The 7971-nt window shown below is 51.9% G+C and overlaps 1 long non-coding RNA gene and 1 pseudogene across 1 annotated transcript; one reads left to right on the plus strand and one right to left on the minus strand.

Annotated features, from left to right (window-relative positions):
• The first annotated feature begins 2626 nt into the window (after positions 1-2626).
• On the plus strand, positions 2627-5180 carry LOC147916232 (uncharacterized). Its single transcript, XR_015553093.1, has 2 exons — positions 2627-2772; positions 3773-5180. It is a non-coding gene; the product is annotated as an uncharacterized LOC147916232 (long non-coding RNA).
• A 157-nt stretch (positions 5181-5337) lies between these two features.
• LOC147916233 (cofilin-1 pseudogene) lies at positions 5338-6302 on the minus strand (annotated as a pseudogene).
• Positions 6303-7971: the final 1669 nt, after the last annotated feature.

Raw genomic sequence — 7971 nt, forward strand, 5'->3', positions numbered from 1 at the left:
ACCTTGTGAATAGATGGGAAACTCTCCCCCTTAACAGCGACAGACAGCACTCTGATAGGGGCCAGCAGCAGAACACCCCATCTCATGCATCTTGGGGTCTGGGATGCTGTTAGCTAGTGAGCCTGGTGTGTCCTGGGGTGCCCAGTGGGCAGTCTTTGAACCTGGGCCAGCAAGTCTCTGCTATCTGTTAGGACCAGTCCGTTGGGGCAGTGGTGGTGAGAACAGTGTGTGGGGACCAGGAGACAGTGGTGCCTTGAATCCCCGGGGCACTTGGACTTCAGACTCGATCTACCTGCCTCACATGTGAGATGCCTGTGCCCCAAGTCAGACTATTGGCCAGAAGATTTCCCCAGGGCTGGAGCAGATGGGAGTGTGTATGTGTGTGTGTGTATTTGTGTGTGGTGGTGAGGGGTGGGATGGACCCTGGGGAAGGAGCTACAAGCCTACACCCTGATGCAGCCCAAGGAAGAGGGGCTGACCATGGCTGCCCTGCCCCCCTGAGCCCCCTTAAGGTCAAAAGCCCTTTCCAGGTAGCCTGGAGAGTGTCTCCGGGCCAAGAAGTCCTGTTAATGAAATTACTCCCATTTCCAAGGACAACATTACCAAACTTTTGGGAACTGCTGCTTAAGAACCACAGGAGGAAGGATAGACTTTGCCCAAAACTTCTTACCAAAGAGTTGAAACAATGATTCAATAAACACTCATATACTTGAGACCTACATTCACCAGTTCCAAATATTTTGCCATACTTGGTTTCTTTCCATCTCTTTCCATTGATATGATGTAGATATAGACACAGATATGTAGACACACACACTTATCTGTGCCTGTGGAACAGTTTGAAAGTTGCAGACTTAGTGACATTCCCTCTCTGTTATGGACTAAATATTTGTGTTCCTCTAAAATTCATATGTTGAACTCCTAACCCCCAATGTGTTGGTATCTGGAGGTGAGGCCTTTGGGAAGTGATTAGGTCATGAGCGGGGAGCCCTCATAAATGGGATTAGTGCCCTTATAAAAGGGACCCAAGAAAGCTCTCTCGCCCTCTTTCTGCCTTGTGAGGATACAATGAGAAGTTGGCCATCTGCAACTGGGCAAAGAGCCCTCACCAGAACCCGGCCATGCTGGCACCCTGATCTCAGACTTCCAGCCCCCAGAACTGTGAGAAATAAATTTCCATTGTTTATAAGCCACCCAGTGCATGGTACTCTGTTATAGCCACCTGAACCAAGACAATCCCCTAAGTACTTCAGTAGGCATCTCCTAAGAATAAGGATGTTCTGCTATATAACCATGATGCCATTACTATACCTAAGAAAATTAACAATAACTCAATAATATGAATATTCAATCTGTATTCAAATTTTTATAATTATTCCCCAAATATCTTTGATAGCTGACTTTTTTGACCCAGGACTTGATCAAGATCACACATTTCAGGGGCCAGCCCTGTGGCATAGTGGTTAAGTCTGGCGCACTCTGCTTCGGCAGCCCGGGTTCATGGGTTTGGATCCCGGGTGCAGACCTACACCACTCATCAAGCCATGCTGTGGCAGCAAACCACACAGGAAATAGAGGAAGACTGGCAAAGATGTTAGCTCAGGGCTAATCTTCCTCAAGCAAAAAGAGGAAGATTGGCAACAGATGTTAGAACAGAGCAACTCTTTCTCACCAAAAAAAAAAATCACACGTTACATTCGCACCTTATGGATCTTTATCTTTAGTCTCTTTTAATTTCAAAGACTTCTCTAGCATTTTTTTTTTTGGTCTTTCATGATGTTGACATTTTTGAAGCAGCCAAGACAGTTGTTTTGTAGAAATTCCCGCACTTTGGATTTGTCAGATCTTTTCTTCTCATGACTAGAATTAGGGTGACCATTTTTGGTAAGAATACTATGTGGGTGTGTGGGGGTCCTTCCCAGTGCATTGCTTCAGGAGGCACGAGATGCCAGGTTGTCCCACTGATAGCAATGCTGAGTGTGATCACTTGGTTAGGGTGGTGACTGACAGAGCAGTGTATTATCACCTATTGCCATCATTACTGTTTATGATGCCCAAATGGCCCTAAATTTGGTCATTGGGGGCCCTTCATAACAGCTCCTACATCCTTTCGACAGACCCCGATTAGCCTTTGGTAGTTCCCTTGTTTCTGGTACAAGATGTCCCAGGTTCACTTAGTACCTTCCAGCCAGTCCTGGAATCAGCCGTTTCTCCAAGGAGGCCCACTCCTTGAGTGGGAAGGGTATTTACAGATCCAAGGTGGAGGTGCTAGGTGTGCTCATCACTACCAGACACCTGAGCCTCCAGCTCTGTGTCTGGCTTCCTTGGGTTGAGGTCTTTTTGGCCTTCCAGGAGGCCTTCTCAGACGAAGCTATGAAGACTCCATGCTGCCTTCATCCCTCGGTTCTGAGCGCGGCCAAGCACAGCACAGCAGCCAACCCGCCCTCCCTTCCTGCCTGAGCAGGAGCAGCCCTCTGGTCCTTCACATTCCCGAGGTGTGACTCACACACCCGTCCACTGTCCGCAAACTGCAGCTCTCCAGGCGCTCTTCAAAAGCCCCTCACTTTTGGCTCTTGGCGAAGCGAAGAGTGGCCGTCACCCAACGAAGTTTTCCAAAGAAGTCTTCCCCTCCTCCCTGACCTCCTCTTTCCCCTGAACCGCTTTCTCCAGCCTCCTTTGCGAGTCCTTTGTGGCGCTCTTGCACCTCATCTTTAGCGTGGGGTATCTCTTGTTTCCTGGCCCCAGCAGAAACGGAAACTACAACGGTTCCACGTAAGTAGCTTTCACACTGTTTGAGGCCGCGTTTCTCTCTCCTCCCGTGCACGCTCCATATTCTCTCAGCTGCTGGCTGGAGCTCTTCCCTCCCCGCCAGCCTCTGGAGGCGGCCGTGAGGCGCTTTCTGTGGATACATCAGCAAGACGGGAAATGCCCTCGGAGGCCCAACAAATGGTGGCGGGTGGAGAAGACCTGGGCCAGGAGAGAAAGGGGTGGAGGAAGCTGCGTCCTCCCGGGAAGGCCCGGGAGCTCTGTGGCCATGAACACGCCCCTTCTGACCAGGAGGAGCAGGGTGCTGGTGACCAGCCAGCACCTGGGGCCCTCTGAGCCGCCTGCTTGTCTGTGTCCTGAGACCCTGCCTGCCTCTTCATGCCCCGGAAGCCTCTGATTGGCTGGCCCCGTTTGCATCATGTGTCCTTCCCTGAACCAATCACGTGTCCACGGGGTGCAGGACTCTCGTTGGCCCAGTCTGAGCCAAGTGCCATGGAGCCACCTGGGGGAGAGCAGGGAGAACAGGCAGGAGGGGAAGAAGGGGTGGCTTGGCTACCCCAGGGGGTGACGGCGATTGGAGGGAAGCCTCACTTGCTGATCCCCGTGAGACCAGCTTGGAATTCCCTCTGAGCTCAGGCAGGAGTGGGCACGCTGTCACCCTTAGGCAAGGGCTTTGTATGTATTTTGCACCATGCGGTAGATCCATGATGGTTTGTAATTTCTGAAGAGGAACTGACATTTTAAACGACTAGGAAAGAAGTGTTTTTGTGTCACTCCTGTCATGGTAATCCACAGTAAGAGCAGTTTAGTGAGCAGTTCTCGCCGGCAGCCAGTCCTGTGGCTCTACTTTCCCAAAACTCTTTTGGATTTCAAGTCATCTGTGTTAAAAAGACCAGAAAATGCAAGACACGTTTGTGGAGAGATTTTCTTAACTATCTACACCTTCAGCTTCACACAGATGTTGACTTGTGTTTCTGCTTTCTTTAATCTGCCGGTTGGACCTCAGTGATTTTCAGCTTCCTGGCACATATTCCCCCTTCTGGAACCAGAGGGGAGAGCAGCTTTCTTTGCTAAGCTGCTGGGATGTCACCCTGGAGATGCCTTGGGCCTCCTCTCCCCCTCATGAGAAGAGTCTGCCTGAGACCAAAGACAACTCAGAGAAAATCAGAGGCAAGAGATGGAGAGGATCGAATCTGGTGCCTGACCTCATTTATGTACCTGGATCAAGCTATGCCTGAAGCTGATGGATCTACCCAGGACTTATCATTGATGTGAGTCGCAATACAAACTCAAAGATCCTGAAGATCCTAGTCTTTTCCTTATTTCTCTCCTTCTTAGTACCATCATAGAATTTAGCACTGGATGAGATCTGCAATATTTGCTCAGCAGAGGCTGACTAGACTGGATTTCTCCGTGTCAGGCCCAACACTGGACACCAGGATCCAGCAATGAATCAGACACAGCTCCTGCCCATGGAGAGCTCCCCGTCTAGTTAGTAGCATGTGTTTTACTCCCTGACTCTATCCTGATTCTAAACCCTCAATTTTAAAAGAATTGGACTTAGAATGGGTGTGGTTCCCACAGAGATTCCTACAACCTGCTTCCGAATTGACACTCTTTGAGGCACTGCCTCCACCCTGGCGATGCCGTCACACTCCATCCCCAGCACAGGGGAAGGAAAGTAGAGCAGAGGTGTCACTGGCTGGCTGGGGTCCTGTGATCGGGGACACCCAGCCCCGACCCTCGCTAGGCCAACACCCCTACAGTAACCCGCGGCCACGGCGGAGCAGTAGGGGGTGTGACTGAACTATCCGAGTGCATGAAATCGGCTGCGTAAATGGTGAAACATGGCACGGTTCTGTCTGTCCTGGGACAACGCGAACACTGCAAAATTTTAATCATGAGTGTTGAAATACAAATCAAAGCTGGAGAGGTGTGACATTAATGATATGGAGTTGAGGTGAACCAAGAAATCACGAGACTCTGTCCTTTCCCCACTCTCTGCTGGCGACAGACTTCTCCAGAGGGCAGAATAGCTTGAACTGGACTGGCCAGACAGTTGTTCAGTAGCCAGTAGGTGAACCGCATGGAACTGCCGATATTCAACTATTTTTGAGCCATAAACACAGCAATTTTGTATGGTCCAAACTACTCCTGCCGTAATCTTTAAAGCTGGATATTCTAATGGAAACCTACTCTGACAGATAATATAAAATTTAGATATTCTGGGATCCTCCTTCCACAAACACCAAATGTGATGTCAAGGACATTTTGGTGATCATGCAGATGGTGTCCAGGTGAGACAAAGCCTGAGGATGTCACCGACCTCAGGAATGTCACCTCCCATCCTGGTGTGAGCCGGTGGGGGAGGGGCCGACTGTAACTGGGGGACTTATAAAACCTCGTAAAACCTCCCTCTCTGAGCCAGCCTTTGTTGTTTTCATTGTTGTGTTTGTGTGTGTTTTGAATTGAAGTCTCTTACTGGTCCCGCTTCCATGAGTGGCCCAGACCAAGAGAAAAAGGGAGGAGGAGCGGGCGGCCCAGAGTGGGGTCACCTCCACAATGTTCCAGTTATGCACAGAAACTGAACAGACCAGCGCAGTGTCACCGCTGCGGTTAGAGGTTGGCAGCACAGGAAAGGAAAGGAACAGGTCAGGAGCAGCCCCTCCAAAACTGGCATGTCTGGGGGGACCTTGGTCTTCCACCCGAGAGGACTTAGAAGATCGAAAGAGCTTTGGGAAGACCAGAACCACCAGGGATGGAGGGAGGAGGAATATCCAGGGTGTGGGGGAATGTTTGGCAAGTGGGGTGAAGGGATTGTCTTCCTCCCAGCTGAGGTCCCCCGGCCCCTCTGGGCTGGCAGGAAGGGGACAGCCTGCAACCCTGTGGGCAGGTCTGGGCTGCCAGATGCTCCAGACAGGGGGCGGGCGGGGGCCCACAAAGGCTTGCCCTCCAGGGAGATGGCAGCCCTGCCCCCCAGCTTCCCTGCCAGGGTGCACGGGCCCTTGGCCTCCTCAGAGCGGTTTGCTTGTAATTCTTGCTTGAGCCCTGTCAGCTTGCTGATGACGTCCGTGGAGCTGGCATCCGTCATTTGCTCTTCAGGGGTGCAGACTCCGGGGCCCAGGAGACAAACAGCAGGTCCTCCTCCTGGCTCTCCTCAGTCTCCCAGGGTGCCTCACAGAGGATGCAGTGACTGCCGTGTCCAGCGGCCTCTTGACATAGGTGGAGTAGGGTCATGGACAGCCTGGCCCAGTCTCCTCCAGGCTCCTTCTTGTCCTCACTCAGGCAGAGGAGCACCGCCTCCTTGTGCTTCTTCACCTCCTCTGGCGTCCCCCACTTGTGCACCTTCACGTCATTGAACACCCTGATGATGCCACAGACACCAGAGACAGCCACACCGGAGGCCGTGTTTCTGGAGGTGGAAGGGAGATGGCAAGGAGAGCCATGAAGACGAGAGCCGCCGCAGCTGCTGCCGGGATGACTGAAGCTGAGTCCGTCTTGACCCTGCCCCCTTCTCACGGGGCAATGGGCGCCATGTGTCGGTGAATTCTCCCAAAGGGCCTCCTCCTCCTCCTCTGGGTCTCTACTTGCACCAACTGGGTTGAACTGTTAGAACTGGGGGATGGTTAAGCTCATCGCATGGGGTTTGGCTTATAACAAGGGTCAGTAAACCTAGCTATCCTCGTGCTTCTGGTTAGTTTTTAGACAACTTCTAGTGTTTTCTAGGGTTGAATCAGGGAGGAAAGTATTAGGGTGATGGATGTAGGTTCAGTGTAAAGAAAACTGTTCCCCCAGTCAGAGCTCGCTGAGGTTGACAGGCTCCCCCACAGAGCAGCATCCCCTGTTGCTGGAGGGGTCAGGCCCAGCTCTGCTTTCAAAGTGCAGGCACTGTGCTAAATGCTTCACAGCTGTTGTCTTAGTTTATCTTCCTACAACCTTCAGGCGCACAAAGATGGCATAACTTAGAAGTGGTGAGCCAGAGTACAAATGCACAGCCTAGCACTAAGCCACCACCCTCTCCCACCCAAACTACAGCACAAGGAGCTATGAACAGTACAAGAGGACCTACAGCCATCCAGAATAAATACAACAGACCATCACCAGCTTCCCTTTGGGCTTGGTGCGGCCGTGTGACTCAGTGAGATGCAGGAGGTGGTACATCTTCCAGGAAGTACCTTCAAGGGAGAGAATGTGTCTTGCTTGATGTCTTTCTTCTTTCTACATGCTGGAATGTGGGTGTGATGGCTGGAACTTGAGTAGCCAACTTGGCCCATGAGGTGGTACCCTAGGGATGGTGGAGCAGAGAGAGAGAGAGAAGAAACTTGGGTCCTTAAAACTTGGTAGAACAGATCTGCCTTACCAGCTCTGGACTTTAATATGAGAAAGAAAGAAAATTCCATCTGGTTTTAGCTTCTGTTATTTTAGTCTCTGTGACAAGCAGAGTAATCTGATTGAACCGTTACATGTGGCTTCCTACCCACTCAGCCCTCATCCAACTAACACATTCCTGTAAAGTTGAAGCAGGTTGTGAAATGGGGGCAGGGGAGGGAGGAAAGAGGACTCGATCCCAAGTATTCAACATTTCTTCATGTAGACTTGTTTTCTCCACCCCACCCCCTCTGGGTGCTGCCCGACTCCCTTCTCCTGGCATGGTGGTGGGGGCCTGGTTGGTGGCAGCAGATTGGGCCCAAAGCTGCTGTGACACAAGTCGCCCTACCCTAGAGCTTCAGGCGTTGTGTGGAGTCAGGAGAAATGTGGTCCATTGGGTTGAGCAGGCAAGTTTGGGGCTGAGCTTGGAGAATGTGAATGTGGCAGCAGAGGTGCGTGTGGGGGGCTCTAGAATGCACAGCCCAGATGTGTGCCCAGGAAGGCCAGCTCTATTTAAAAGTTGGGGCAAGGCCAGGCTGACAGGTCCTAGCCTGTGCCCAGCATCGTTTCCTTTGCCAGAGGGTCCTTTCGCCTCGATGTCGTCTCCCTGGGGGTGAGAACTCAGGGCAGAGGACAGGCCTAGAAGAGTCCCCATGCTTGTGTCCAGGAGAGCCCCTCACCCTGGGCGTGGCACTGACCAAACGTGGTTCTTTTGTCTTCACTGACCCTGATTGACCCAGAACAGGGTCAGGCAAGGGCGACAGGGTGCCCAGGAGTCCAGCTGCAGGTCAGACCCTCAGGGCAAGTTCAAGGCCCCGAGAGCCTCAGGCCTTCCCA

This window comes from Ceratotherium simum, chromosome 9 (assembly GCF_057802395.1).
Source record: "Ceratotherium simum simum isolate JZ-2026a chromosome 9, ASM5780239v1, whole genome shotgun sequence".
Lineage (NCBI taxonomy): Eukaryota > Metazoa > Chordata > Mammalia > Perissodactyla > Rhinocerotidae > Ceratotherium > Ceratotherium simum.